Below are 15,568 nucleotides of genomic sequence, written 5' to 3'. Positions count from 1 at the left end.
TGCTTATTTTTTCATTCTTCTGGAAATGATAGATAATGATCTTTGATAAATGGTTAGAAAGTTTGTTTTGGTACCCTATGCTTCGAAAGTACATGGAAAGGTTTAGTTAATGGATAGTATACTCACTGACTCAGTATGTTTCTGTACTTTCCACACTACTGATGTATTTTTTAAGTTGTAGCAGCAGACTGGAACAATAACTTTTCTACACTGAGATACAAATAGTGAAGGTAGAATCATGATCAGGTAATGAACTCTATCTGTTCTGTTTTATTCTGAAAAAAATTGCACATTTCAGTCCAGAAGAGAAATGATTCCAAATACAAAACATGAAGCAAAAAGGTAAAAATTAAACGGTATGCAACAGAGCAATGCCTGTATATTCTAATACTTTAATAAATTTTTTAACTATAATGCAAGACATGGGACAAAAGGCAATAAATATTTTAAGTAATAGAAGTAAAAAAGAACATTTAAAAATAATTTACTCTAACCACCTTCATTAACAAAGCACATGCTTACAACAGAAGGGAATTCATACAGAGGGTGAAACAGAAGTGAAACAAGTATGCATTCTCTGGGGACTCATTGGCTACCAAGGGCTCATATAGTTAGAGCTAGAGTACAAGACTCCCACCAAAGGCAAATTGCTATTGCATCCATGAGATAAAACCGCAACCGCAATTTCTCCCCTGGGCTTAGATACCACCACTCATGATGGAAAGTTCCTTGCAAGAAAATATTGGCTAGAGAAAAGAAAGATCATAATGGATCCTGGGGCAACACTCTGCTTGGACTTTAGCTAAGGTCCTTACTGAGAAAGAATGATGCTGGCCTGTGTGAACACAATTTCAAATTTACTAGGCTTTGTTTGATCAGTTATGGAAATCTAGATGACTGTCCCCCAAATTATGGAAACAATGATACAGAAAAGAAAAAGAGACCAACAAACTTCTCCCTCTGCTCTTCCCTAAGTTGTATATGAGAAACTCATATTTACTTGTTAAAAAAAAAAAAATTTTTTTTTCATCCTAGCAGGAACTGAGAAGCAAGAGTATTGAGGTGGAAATGTTGGGGTTCAGGAACAAATGGCCAAGGAAGAATTCTTGAGACAACTTTGGTGCATAAAAAGGTAGTTTTATTAAAACAGGGAACAGGACTCATTGGCAGAAAGAGCTGAACTAAGGTTGTGAGAATCTATTGATTATACACTTTCAAGTTGGGAGGGAGTTAGAGATAGCATAAGTCTCTAAGAAATTTTGGAAACAATATTTCCAGAACCTTGAGGGGCCTAGATATTATTAGGAAAGGGCTCTTTATTACTGTCTAACAAAACCTTAGTCATGAGACCCTTCAGATGTATATCAGTGGACCATATGCTTGGAAGATGATTGCTAACATATATGTTGGACGGTAGAGATAAAGGAAGTTTCCAAAGGATTTTTTATGTGTTAAAAGAGACTCATAGGAACCTGGAGGTTGGGATAATGTTAAGCTAAGATTGTCTTTTGCTCTTAGCAAACTATTAAAATTGAGGCAGCTGAATTCTTAGAGGAAGGTCACTCTACCTATCTCAAGGACTTGTCAATGGGCTGTAAGTTGTAAGGGGAAATTTATTTTTTTTTATCTTTTGCCTTTGTTCTCCACATCAACTATTATTCTTCTCCCATGGATAATATAGGGTAGAAGTGGTGTTTCTTTTCTTCTGGTCAATTTTCACTAGTTAAGCTACAAACCAGAACAAAGTTTTCTGATCCTTATTCTGATATCACTTCCAATAAACTATCCTATCTCCATCCACTTTCACAATGATTTCAAGAAACATCTAAACTCTGTCGTGTAATAAAGGTATCAGAGAGATATAGCTGTTGTTAAGAAAGAAAGCTTCAGACTCAGCAATTCTGTAACATGTCTCTTGTTTTGTAACTAAAATCACAAGATGTTTTGTATTTTTTTTCTTTAAAATAAGGCTTTCATAAGTGCCATATCATTTGGTAGAACAATTGTTCAATTATTTAATATTTTCTTTATGTTCTTTACCATAACAATGGGGGAAAAACAACAAAAACCCCTTAGCCAACCAGATGGCCATAAGAACCCTAAAGAAATAAGAAAGATGACTCAGACATTCCTATTGTGTCCCATATGTGAGGTTCTATGTTTAGAGAAATTGTCCCAAGCATGAGGAGTTCCATCCATATCACATCAAACTTGCATCAAGGTTTTCCTGGCACCTGGGTGGCTCAGTTGGTTAAGCGTCTGTCTTCGACTCAGGTCATGATCTCACGTTCCATGAGTTTGAGCCCCACATTGGACTCTGTGCTGACAGCTCAGAGCCTGGATCCTGCTTTGGATTCTGTGTCTCCCTCTCTCTTTGCCCCTCCTCTGCTCATGGTCTGTCTCTCTCACTCTTAAAAATAAAAAAAAAAAAACACAAAAAAATTAAAAGAAAAGATTTTCCTAATTGTCAATTTGTGTATTTTGAATGTCTAGAATATCTTGCATAAAGTTTACAATGAATAATTCATTATCCTTTCATTATCCATAACTGTATTAGCAAGTTATAGTATGTTACTTTATGCACAGCAAATATAACAGCAATGTTGTTGTCTATGTTGAATAGGTTTCCCTGGGAATAGTATTCCAGGAATAGTATTTGAGAGGAAAACATCATGCACCAGTCACTTTAATAAAACACACTCATGATTTCATATTCTTATTGCACAGCATTTGCAATATAAAACTAATGAAATGAAATTATCCCAATAGTTGTTGTCAAAGAAAACTATTTAGCCAAGTACCTGGAGAGGAAGAGTAGTATTGGCACTTTAAAGGGGAAAAAGGAATTTGTTAAAAGCACATTCACACATAGGACTCAAGGGAACTTATTTTGAGAGAAATTTGAAGAAGGTGTTTTCACAAACCACTTAAAATTCACTGCTTTGATGTATCATACAGTATGTCGTTTTTTAGGTTATTTTGGTTTCCATCATGTGCTTTGTTGTTATATCCCTTGTGTAAGAAACTGATGTTTTCATTTATCATATTTCTTGTGATTTAATTTGAAAATGTTATGAAACATGTTTTCTTCTGTTACATGAAAAACCCCATTTCCATATTTTATACATTTATTTGACAAACTAAAGATATATAAGATTAACATGCATGTCTTTGACACAAATAATTATATTTAGTTCTACTAATACTTCTCAAAACATCATCTCTATTAATACATTCTCAACTAATTTGCATTTAGCCCATAAAATTAGGTTAAATAAGTTTTCAACTACTGGCAATTGTATTTCATGCCCAAACATACTTTTTCACATATGTAATTGTTGGAGAGGAAGACATTCCTCTGTCCTGTGGTCCTTCTAGGTGGACTTAGAATCAAATTGACATGAGACAGATGAACAGGAGAAAATCAAATTTAATAGATGTACATGGAGGAAATCCACACAGATTTGAAATTCCGAAGACAATGAAGCAAAATGAAGCCTACCTGAGCTATGGAGAGGGGTAGGGATCTGAAGACATTAAGCGGTTAAGGGGGGGGGGGGTCATTAGCAAGAATGCAAAAGTAGACATTAGGAAAAACAAGTTGACCTATTATGCAGATGAGTTCCTGTGGTAAAGGGGGCCTCTGTTAACACTTGTCTTCCTATTCTAGGCTCTCCTTTGCAAAATGTAAATTTAGGCAGTTATTGGGGAGACATAGCATCTTTCCTGCACCTGCTGGGTTTTTATTATTTTAACTAGAAATCATCTTTATGCCAAAGTGACACATTCGGGGGCAGAGTGACCTGGGCCCCTACATAACTTTCTGGATAGACTAGGTTATGCTATGGTAAGAAACACAGCTAGAATTTCAGTTGCTTAAAACAGCAAAGATATGGGTTGGCTCATGGCTCTTTTTCCTTTAAGTTTTTAATTGTAATTCCAGTATAGTTAACATACAATGTTATATTAGTTTTAGGTGTACAATATTGTGATTCAACAATCCTATACATTATTCAGTGTTCATCATAAGTGTGATGAGGGAGCATAAGGCAAGCTGACACCAGGCAAACACCCCCTCTCTCCAGGTGAGATATGTGTGACATTCCTCAGGCACTTTGCCCAAGAACAAAGGAAATGAAAGAAAACAACTGGTTAACTGATGGAGATCACAGGCAGGATATGAGTCTCTAACAGTTTACATACATTTTGGTAAATTATAAGAAAAAAGCAATCATCAATAGCATAATCTCCAGAAAACTATAGACTCAGTGTCCTGGAGCCCCAATCTTACCCTCCCTTCCATAGAGATGTGGGGAACAAAGACAGAAGAAAATATAGACAAAATTTAATTTCCTTATAACCTGTAGCCCATTGACAACTTCTTGAGGCTGGCAAAGTAAAGTTCCTCCAGGAACTCCCTACTGTCTTAATGTTAATGCTTTGCTAGAGGGAAAAACAACCTTAGCTTGACAATAGCTAGGCCTTCAGTATCCTGTACTCTTCCTTAGCATATGAAAATCCCTTTGGAAACTTCCTCTGGTCTTTATCTCCCCCAACTCCATAAAAGGTCACCACTCACACTTATAAAACAGCTCTTTTTGCCCACTGGTCCTGTCCCTGTGCTTTAATAAAATCACTTTTTTTGTACCAAAGATGTCTCAAGAGTTTTTTTCTTGGCCATCAGCTCCAGACCCCACCGCTCCAAAACCCTATCAAGTATACTCTTTAATCCCCATTTTATTGTACCCATCTCTCCATTCACCTCCCCTGTGGTAACCAGGCTGATGGCTCTTTTGTGTGTGTGAGGTTATTTCCCTCACACTGGGGACGAGACTAACAGAGAAAGAGCAGTCACAATATAAAATATTAAAGGCAACCCTGGTAGACAGAAAATAGAGGGTAACAAACTTGTAACCTAACCAATGTGACTTCCTTCTCCATGAGTCAGAAACTGCAACAGGCTGAGTTGTCCCACAGAGAAAACTTTTATTTGCAGCAAATAAGGATGACTTGGAGAACAAAGGCAAAAGAAATACAGAAAATAAATTAAATGTCCTTAGAATTTACGGTCAATTGCCAAGTACTTGAGACAGACAGGCTGACCTTCCTCAAGGAGCTTAGCTGCCTCAATGTTAATACTTTGCTAGAGGCAAAAGGCATCCTTATTTTGACCTTATCATGACCTCCAGGATCCTGTAAAAATCCCTTTGGAAACTTCCTTTATCTCTACCCCCACCCAAGATATATGTTAGCAATCATCCTCTAATTGTATGGTCCTCTGATATACATCTGAAGTGTCTCATGACTAAGGTTTTCCTAGACTGTAGTAAATGACCTTTTCCTAATAATAGCTAGTCCCTCATGGTCCTGGAAACCTTGCTTCCAAATTCTTTAGAGGCTAATGCTAACCCTAACCACCCCCCAACTTGAAAATATATATTCAGCCACTCCTCACAACCCCAGGGCAGTTCTGTCTGCCCACAGGTCCTGTCCCCATGCTATAAAACAAAACAAAACAAAACAAACAAAACAAAACAAAAACACTTTTTGCACCAAAAATGTCTCAAGAATTCTTTCTTGGTCACTTACTCCCAGTCCACAACCTTTCACATCAAAGAGATCAACAGCAATGGCCTTCCAAAGTTCTGACTCCCTGAGAGAGAGTGAATGGGTTCCTTTTGCTTAGGATTAGGATGAATATTTAGATATTAGATAGGGAAGCCTTGTCATCCTATGTAGAGATGGGCGTAAGGTTCTGCATGTGCCTTAAGCAGTCTTGCCTATACATACATTGTATGTTATGTAAATGAGGCTTGCGCTCCTCTTTGGGTGGAGATTTTAGTATTATCCTGAGGTAAAGGTAATTGTAAGTCATTTCAGAGGTTACTCCATGGTCCACCTGTGCAGGCAAGAATCAGGGCTTTAGCTTAAATGTTCTGGGTGCTCTGGGACTGGAGGAGGTCTTGTTAGGGCAGTCACTATCACCTGAAAGGTGGTTTTAGGTTTCAATTGCCTGAGTTAAGAGGTAAGCCAGAAAGAAGAGCTTAAGGAAAAATGTAATACAAAGGTTAGTGAGTACAAGCAGGAGAACAGTAAAGGTCAAGTCTTGGGGCCTAACTGGTGACAAATTATGTGCTCACTAACTCATAACTGGAATAAAGGAGCTAAAATGTTTTGAACTGTCCAAATTACTAATCCAACAAGCAAACAAAACACTATTTGTGAATTAAATATTTGTCTCTAATATCAAATATTCAAAATTTTCCATTTGTGTCTGTGAGTGGAGAGAGTTAGGGAGAGGGAGAAAGACACCTGCCATCTACTACTGGCATAGGATGCTGAGGTCAGTAGGTCCAGAGAACACATCTGGCAAATATGACAAATAAATATTGCATTAGTATTTGTGCTTTAGTCCCAAATTTCATGCCTTGGTGACTTACATTGGGATTAGCTGAACTCCTTTAACCTAGGCAAGTAAAATTGGCCTGTTTCATCTCCATCGTCTGTTTATCTGATTCCTATGACATTGGGTTTGCCAACATGGGACACTTTCCATAATGTAACACTCAGGTCCCTCTGGAGACACTAGTCAGAGAGTTCTAAAAGATAAAATAGTGGGAGAGATGGATCCAAAAGATCCAAAAGGCCCCAAGTAGATACACCAAAATAGTGAAAAGTCCATGAAATCAGATATGCAAATTACCAAGAAAGCCAGGCTGTCATTTCCTGGTATCTTCCCCAAAGCTACAACCCTTCGCAGGAACTAAACTCATGATCTAAATTTGCCAGTGATCTATATTATAACTCCTTCTCAGCTTTGCAGCCTTCCTGGAATTTCGAGTATGTGTTTAAAGTTTCCTACATGTGGTTTGAGTATGGAAATATAGGAAATATGTGTCATTTTTTTTTAAAAAAAATTTTTGCAGGGGGTCACCTGGTGGCTCAGTTAAGTGTCCAATGTCGGCTCAGGTCATGATCTCACAGTTCATGGGTTCCAGCCCCAAGTTAGGCCCTGTGCTGACAGCTCTGCCTCGGATTCTGTGTCTCCCTGTCTCTCTGCTCCTCCCCTGCTCACTCTCTTTCACTTTCTCAAAAATAAACCTAAACAAATTAACTTTTTTTAAGTTTTTAAAGAAATTTCTGTACCCAACATGGGGCTCAAACTCACAACCCTGAGATCATGAGTCACACACTCTACTGACTGAACCAGCCAAGCACTCTGATATGTATCACCTCTTAATACAAGGGGCACTCCTTGCCACCCAGTGGGTGGGGAAACCCTTGGTTAAAAGGTGCTTTCTATAATAGGAAGCAGAGGAGGACAGGAGGAGACCAGCAAAGAGAGAGTTCTCAGGCATCAAGAAAAAGACTTGTACATGAATACCATTTCTTTGGGGGTTTAATTCTTGGCTTTTTAGAATTAATCTCTGTGCTAGCACTCAGGCACTTAGTGAATGCTGAATATTGTAAATTCTCTTTTCTTGCAGTTCTTACTCTATCCTCTTTGACCTCCCATTACATTAAGTCCTTTATGTTGATAATCTATGGTTTTAAACCTACTGGCAGGACACTCCATGTGGTACATTCCTGCTAAGTAATTTAATTGAGATCAGATTAGTCTGAGAGGATTAGATTACCTAGATTAACATATTTATGTAACCAGCTTTGGCAGTCTGAAAAATGAAAACAATAAGAATGGATCTACAAAAAAGAAACAAGAACCACCCCCCCATCCCCAAAAGTTGTTTGGAACAAATGTTATAATAATTATTTTCTGTAATTTACAGATGTCCTTTCGAATTTCATATTTTATTATTAGAATTGTTGGATTTTCAGTGTATAGTGTTTTAAATTATAAGTATAATTAGTATACTTTAAGCTGTGGGTGGTGATGCAATAGAAAAATCCAATAAAGTTTTAAAAATTAAGTTTTAATAGCAACAGCAGTTCACACAATTAAGCTAGCAATTCAGTGAGCTGCATCTTTTACAAATTCCAAGCTTTGACACATCATGGGGTGACTTTATAGCCTACTGTTTTCACATCCTTGTTGATATCTTGAATTAGTCAAGCATCTGTTACCCCAGTGAAATCAGATATCTATTTCAATATATTTGTTTTCAGCATTGCAGTTGTGGTCTGACCGCATTTATATATTTACATAAATGCAAAACAATTTTCTAATATGGTTCCATAATTATTGTTTCTCACATTTGTATTTTAATAAAAGGTAGCTATGAGGGATTGTTTTTCAAACTGATCTGTCTAAAGACATATTCTCTCAATGTTTCCAGTTACTTCCTTTCTCTTTTTTGATGGAAGTCAAAAAAAAAAGGACTTATCAAATATAATCGAGTTAATCGGTGAGTAGTCATCAACTAATTCTTTCATTGTCTCATTAACTATTGTCTGGGTTCTATATCATTTTCTTTGCAACATAACACATTGACAACAAGGGAAGAGTTAGGCTAAGTTGGAATATTTCTAGAATACCTTAATGAGATGAAGGATATTAGGGATATTAGGTGTGGAGGCCACTTCCAGGCAAACAGGCTTGAGCAGTGAAATGCAGAAAGGACCATGATGACTGATGAGGTTTTGGGGTGATGGGGTTCATGGGGTCTGGAGCTGATGGCCAGAAAAGAATCCTTGAAGTCGTCTTTGGTGCAAAGGGTGATTTTTTTAAAGCATGGGAACAGGACTCTGAACCCTGTGGAGAGAGTGATTATATATTTGGGAGTTGGGGAGGTAAAGTCGAGAGGAAGTTTTCAACGGGACTTTCATATGCTAAAGAAGACTCACAGGATCCCTGAAGCCTAGCCATTGTTAAGCTAAGGTTGTTTTTCTCTCTAGCAAAACATTAAAACAGTAGGGAGCTCCTGGAGAAAGGTTTTACTCTGCCAGCCTCAAGTATTTGTCAATAGGCTGAAGGTTATAAAGAAATTTCATTTTATCTGTCATTTCCTTCTGCCTTTGTTTCCCACATTAATGACCACTTCGTTGAATACACACAGGCCCATCAGGCAACCCATCCGGAAATATCCATAGGCCCTAACTAACCAACTAAGCTACTTGCAACTAAGCACAGTAACCAAAATAGAGAAAATTCCATATCTTCATTCCTTAAAGGCAGTCCCCTCCTACTGCCTCATTGCAGACAGCCTCTCTTCTGCTATCCTGCCCACCACTCCCTTGCGTTGTTTCAATAAATTTTTATCTCCTTTGTTCTGCCTCATATGAATTCTTTCATCATCCATGCAGCGGCTTCCACCCAATAGTTGCCTCATATTTGGAGTCTCCCATGCTATTGAGAGACACCCCACTAGGCACCACTGATGAGGGAACTTGGGGCAAACTGAGGGCGACATAAAAGCTGACACCAACCCCCCGACCCGGGTGGAATATGTGTGATATTCCTTAGACACTCCTGGCTACCCAAGAACAAAGGAAAGGAGTTTAAGTGCTTGCCATGGTAATGTGGGAAAGTAAGGCAAATGAAAAATTAAATTCCCATACTACCCATAGCCCATTGACCAGTTCATGAGACTGGAAGAGTGACCTCCCTCTAGGAGCCCAGCTGCCTCAAGAATGACACTTTGCTGGGGACAAAAGACAATCTTAGCTTAACATTATCCCAACCTTGAGGATCCTGTAAGTCTACCTCCTTTATCTCAACTGCCCCAAGATATATGCTGGCAATCATACTCCAAGCTTATGCTCTTCTTGCCCCCGCCCCCACCATATACATCTAAAGTGTCTCATGACTGAGGTTCTATTAAACAGTGATAAATGGTGTTTCCCTAGCAACAGCTAGCCCCTCCATGTCCTGGAAACCTTGTTTCCAAAATTCCTTAGAGACTTACTCTATTCCTGATCTCTTCCCAACCTAAGCATATATAATGAGTTAGCTGTCAGGACCCCCAACGCAGCTCTTCCTGCCCATGGGTTCTGTCCATGCTTTAATAAAATCACCTTTTTGCACCAAAGATGTCTTCAAGAATTTTTTCTTGGCCATCAGCTCCAGACCCCATGAACCCCCCATAACCCCAAAACTTCATCACCGCATTAGGCATATTGCTGATAACTTTTTAAATAAGGGGCGAGAAAAGGCAAACCAAAAGGTTATTACATACAGCCATGGGAGATTTGGAGTTTGGAAATTACTCTTTCTCCAGAAAAATAAACATAACAATTACATTGAGAAAGTACTGACTGTATGCATTCAATGGCTAAAATAAAAGTAAACATTATTCATTGTTTTAAAATTCTCAATAGAAAATTACTGAGGTGTTTCAATCAATCAAAAATGGCTATTTAAAATGGCTTAAAAACAAAGGATGATGTTTGGTATGTTTAACAAGATCAGAGAAGATTCTAAAAATGTCTATTTCTTCCTAGTTTATTGTCTGTGGATCTAGAAAAATCCATTATTTTATATTTGTCTTCAAGGATTTATTAAAGGCCTAGGAAGACCTTGAGAACTGGGAAAAGAGCTGTCAGATTGTTTTATAAACAGTTTTCATTTATGTTATTTTAAATAATCTTTATGAAAACCTGGTTAGGACAGTATTATTAATTACAGGTGAAGGAACTGAGGCTTGCTTATGAGCACATAGTCGAATACAGAGGGATTTCTGCACCTGAAATCCACGTGTTGTTCATTTACTCACTGGGAGAGTTCTCAGAAAGGAGATAGAATGCACGAAACAAGTGAAAAGCAAATGGGTGGAGGAAGCTAAGGAGGCTTTTTCTTTCCTTTCAAACTGACGTGTAGCTAAGACAAGGGAGTGGGAGGAACGGATTGAAAACATTCATCGTGTTTAGGATTCAAAATAAATTGGCAGCTCCTTGAGGAAGTAAAAGGAGGATAATGTTGGGAGAATGCAGAGGCTGCTGCTGAGGACCCTGGGGATTCATTACATGTGGTTTCTTAGTCACGCATGGCATGTGCACTGTCTGTATCTTAGGTGCTTTGGAGAAGGAGTTCAATAATCTTTCCAGTAGTTTCATTTCTTTCAGGATTTTTGTGTCAGTTACTCAGATGGTATTTGCTTTTTGCATAAGGCGAACGGAATAGTCCAAGGACTTGTTTTGTGGGAAACACATGAACTGGAGAAATGCCAGATGAACCCAGTTCACATTTAATATTTCCCTTATTTAGTCTTACTGTCTAAATCTAGGTCGGACAACCTTTCAAGGAGATGATTTAATAATATGTGTCAAATTCTTTTAAAATGTCCATTTATTGTCTTTACTAATTTTAAGATGATATACAAAATAAATAACTATACAGGTGTGCAAAGATATACAAGAATATAACTGCCATATATCTATGCTTACAAAACATTAACTAAGTAACTAAGTAACATTAACTAAGTAACTAAGATATGGAAGAATAAATAGTAGGTTGGTTAAATAGATTATTGTATATATCTATAAGATAAGTTACTCTAGAATCATTGATAATTATAACTGAGGAATGTGTTTTTGACAAAATATTACTGAGAGGAATAGCCAGTTTCAAACATTATATTCTGGTTTTGAATTATCTTCTCCATGGATATATACTTTGAGAGCTATAAAGCCTCAAATATAGGTACCAAAATCTAACAGAAGATTCTCTAGTGGTAGAATCATTGATTATTTTAAGACTTCTTTATCCTTGAATTTTCTAAATTTTCTTCAATGCACATTGATCACATTTTAACTTTTAAAAAGGGTAAGAAGTAAATATATGAAAAAACTTTCCCACTATCTATGAGTAGCATTTGACATATAAAACTCAATACTTGAGATATTGATAAAAAGCTGTGACTTGCAATGCATTAGCCAAAATGGCATTTGCAGAATCCAGTGATTCTATAACCTAAAAGGCTTTCTTACTCCCAAACCAACATTTTTATAGCATTTTTGCATATTTGGTTTGTATATTTACACTGAGTTTAAAGTACCCATTTAAGTCATGTCTAAGGTCAGCATAAATATTTGACAACTTTTGATAATTATTATTGTTGATGTTGACAGTATTACTGAAAAATTTTTTTCCCATCATTCCAACATTATTATCAGCAAACTGTAACTGACAGAATACATGATTTTTTTTTGCCAAGGTCTTGATTGTTTTGTAAAATGAATACACACATTTCAACCCATTACAGGCAAAGTAAACTCCAGAAGTTCTAGTGAAAACATCAACATTAGAAAGAAAAATTATATGAGGAAGGTTTAATTCAGTGACTTTAAAGTATTGTAAAATATTTGATATTTGAATACCAGCTCCTCCTCTTGTGAGCTGAGCTATGACAGGACAAGTGATAAACTAGCTTGATGTACCTAGCCCTTCTGAGATGATGGTTGGTCTGACGTGCTTCGGCTTGCTCAGCAGCTGAATTAGCACAGAGATTCTCATTTTATGTTTGCTTCTTTGTTGGTAATATGGCTTACTTTTTTGACACTTCCTCTGTTACCACGTATGTGTTGTAGTTTATATATTACATGCTGAGTTTTTAACACTGATCTACATTTACCTTGATCTATTTCGTAAATATTATGACATTTAAAATTAACTGAAATTGGACAAAGTAAATTTTTCTTCTCTAAAGTTAATGATACAACATTTAAGTCTTCTTCTTTGGTGATGTCACAGCAAATACTCTGCGCCCAGGAAGAGACAAGTGGCAAGCACCTAGGGAATCAGAAAAGACTGTTTATTTCACAGGGGTGCTGGCCCAGAGGAGTCACCTTCAAAGACTGAGCATCCGGTTCGGGTTTTACCGATCTTTTACACATATGTGCTTCCGAGTTGGGCGGGACTAGTATAATCAAGCTTCTGGTTCCTGGCTGCTGGCTGATGGAAGAGGCAAGCAAGACTGCAGAAGCCAAAAGCATGCAAGGGGAGTATCTGGGCTCGGACATCTGGTTGGCCTTTTTTATTTGCGTTTACCAGCTTTTCTTCTCAGTTATGCTTCACCAATTTTCTTTGAGTTACAAGCATGAAAGAAAAAAAAAAGAACGTATAGAAAAATCTGCATAGAAAATGGGTGACTTGGACTTAAATGTGTAACTTGAAGTGAAGAAATTCAGTTAATTCCTGTTGATTTGTTGGTGTCCCTTCCATACTGACTAAAAGTATTAGAACCCAGAGTAAGTTTCTCTTGAGATAAAAAAAAAAAAAAAAAAAAATGCCTCTTACTGACTTATAAGTTGGTGGTAAAATGTTTCTAATTCTAAGAGAAAGAAAAGAGGTGAAGAGGGGATTCATGGAATGTGAAGTTATATTGAGAGGCTAAGAGAAAAATTACCAGGTGTACGTACTCACAACTGCAAAGAAAAAATCTTTCCCCTCCCGAAACCGGCCAGGGCGCGCCCGGTGGTAGTCTGACATAAAGGCGGGAACCAATCAAGTTCTGCTGAATGGTTTGAAATAAAGGCAGGAACCAATCAAGTTCTGCTGAGTGTTCAAATTTAAATGTCAACCTATAACAGCTCTGTACCCTCAAAAAAATCCCTAACTTGTTTGTGCCTGTCTATAAAAGAAGCTGTAAGATCCTTGCTCGGGGCCTCTTGCGTCACCGGCAACGAGTACGTGGAGAACCAGGTTCCAACCTGCAATAAACGACCCTTGCCGCTTGGCTTTGGCTCTGGACTCTGGTGATTTGTTTTCGGGGGGTCTCTTGAATCGGGGCATATCAATATAAAGGTAGTTATGATTCCTATATCAGTTATTGCTAGGCTTGTTTCTTTGAACAGGCTACATCCCCCCTCTAATTTTTATCTCCCTATCAAATGGAGAGAATGTGTCACTTATAGTGTTGGGAAAATTAAACAAGGTATTTCATGTAAAGACACAAGTATAGTGCCGGGTATTCAGTCATTTCCTTTCTCTCTAAACTTTTAAAATGCTTTGGGTGAACATGAATTCATCTTCACTGCCAGTATCATATTTTGTTGTATTTAGTAGGGAATATATAATCTTTTACTAGTCTGGGATTATATTAAATTTGGAAACTCAGATCTGCCCATCAGCAGTGCTCCTGGCTACTTCTAGTTTGCCATTTTATCTCTTTTGCTTTCACGAGACCCTGTTCTTCTTCATCCTGTGATCAGGTGCAAGTCTTTTGTCTTTACAAGGCTGATTTTGCTTATCTGAAACATGAGAATAATAATATGTAATTTACAGGGAAATTATGAGACTTAAATGAGTTAATTTATGTAGAGCTTTATATATAAAGAATTATGCAATTATACTGCTATGGTATTGCTATTATCATATTTAATGCTTAAATCTTCTAAAGAGACAGACTGATCAGAATTGAGAATGTTGGCATATGTCAAATCATACAATTTACAGAGTGAAGCCCAAAAGAAGGAAGTAAACTGAACTGCCAAAGTGGTATGTGTGAATTATTGAGCAAAGCAGCTTAGTATAGCCCTACTAATCACATAATTTAAGACAGAGGAGTGCAAAGGGACAGTGGGCAGGAGCAATGGCATCCTGGTTCCAGCTCATAATGATTCTTGACAGCTGATTGTGCTCATATCCTTCTAATTCCAAATTTAGTGACCTCATACTGGTAGCTTGAACTTGCCCATGCTGGAGCATTTCACCAAAGAAATGTTGACACTAAAAATTAGGACTTGTTTTGTTGTAAGACCCATTTGTTAAATATCTATCATTATGCCACTGAGCAGGAGCTCTATCTATGCCCACAGAAGATTGGTATTTGAAGATTAATAAAATCCACTGGAGGAATATACTGGCATACCTTAAGTTCAGTTGAGAAAGTAATCTTTTCTCTAACTTTAAGACATGTGTTATTCATTGGGGCGTCTGGGTGGCTCAGTCGGTTGGGCGTCTGACTTCGGCTCAGGTCATGATCTCATGGTTCGTGGGTTTGAGCCCCGCATTGGGCTCTGTGCTGACAGCTCAGAGCCTGGGGCCTGCTTCAGATTCTGTGTCTCCCTCTCTCTCTGACCCTCCCCCGTTAATGCTCTGTCTCTCTCTGTCTCAAAAATAAATAAACATTAAAAAAAATTTAAAAAAAAAGACATGTTATTCATGACAAGATGAGTTTCTTTTATATCATATAATGAAATAGAGGATATAGACAGAATTATGGAATACAGTTGCTTAAAATTTTCTTGCTTTCAGGGGCACCTGGGTGGCTCAGTTAAGCATCAGACTTCAGCTCAGATCACAATCCCATGGTTTGTGAGTTTGAGCCCCACATCGGGCTCTCTGCTGTCAGTGCAAAGCCCATTTTGGATCCTCTCTCTCCCTCTCTGCCCCTCTCCTTCTCTCTCTCTCTCAAAAATAAATAAACATTTTAAAAATACGTAAAATAGATATCTCACTTTCAAAGTACAGTCATTAAGATTTTTGAGATATCTAATTGTCCTGTAAAAGCTTTACGGAGTGGCTTTTCCAACAGAAATTGGTATTTAGTACTTCTACTTTATTTGACACCAAAGAATTTTCTTTTTACTTTATGTTTGTGTATCTAGCATATTTTTCAGACACTGAGGTATAATTTAAACTGCCTGTTACCTCAATGACAATGCAATTTGT

At 37.5% G+C, this 15,568-nt stretch overlaps 1 long non-coding RNA gene across 1 annotated transcript; it reads left to right on the top strand.

The window, feature by feature from the left end:
* The first annotated feature begins 1,042 nt into the window (after positions 1-1,042).
* Positions 1,043-13,439, top strand: LOC122231207. Its single transcript, XR_006208400.1, has 3 exons — positions 1,043-1,132; positions 8,295-8,363; positions 12,647-13,439. It is a non-coding gene; the product is annotated as an uncharacterized LOC122231207 (long non-coding RNA).
* The last annotated feature ends 2,129 nt before the right edge of the window (positions 13,440-15,568 follow it).

This window comes from Panthera tigris, chromosome D1, assembly GCF_018350195.1.
Source record: "Panthera tigris isolate Pti1 chromosome D1, P.tigris_Pti1_mat1.1, whole genome shotgun sequence".
In the NCBI taxonomy this organism is placed as follows: Eukaryota; Metazoa; Chordata; class Mammalia; order Carnivora; family Felidae; genus Panthera; species Panthera tigris.
The sequence above is the reverse complement of the archived record's forward strand: the minus strand, read 5'-3'. Positions and strand labels throughout refer to the sequence as shown.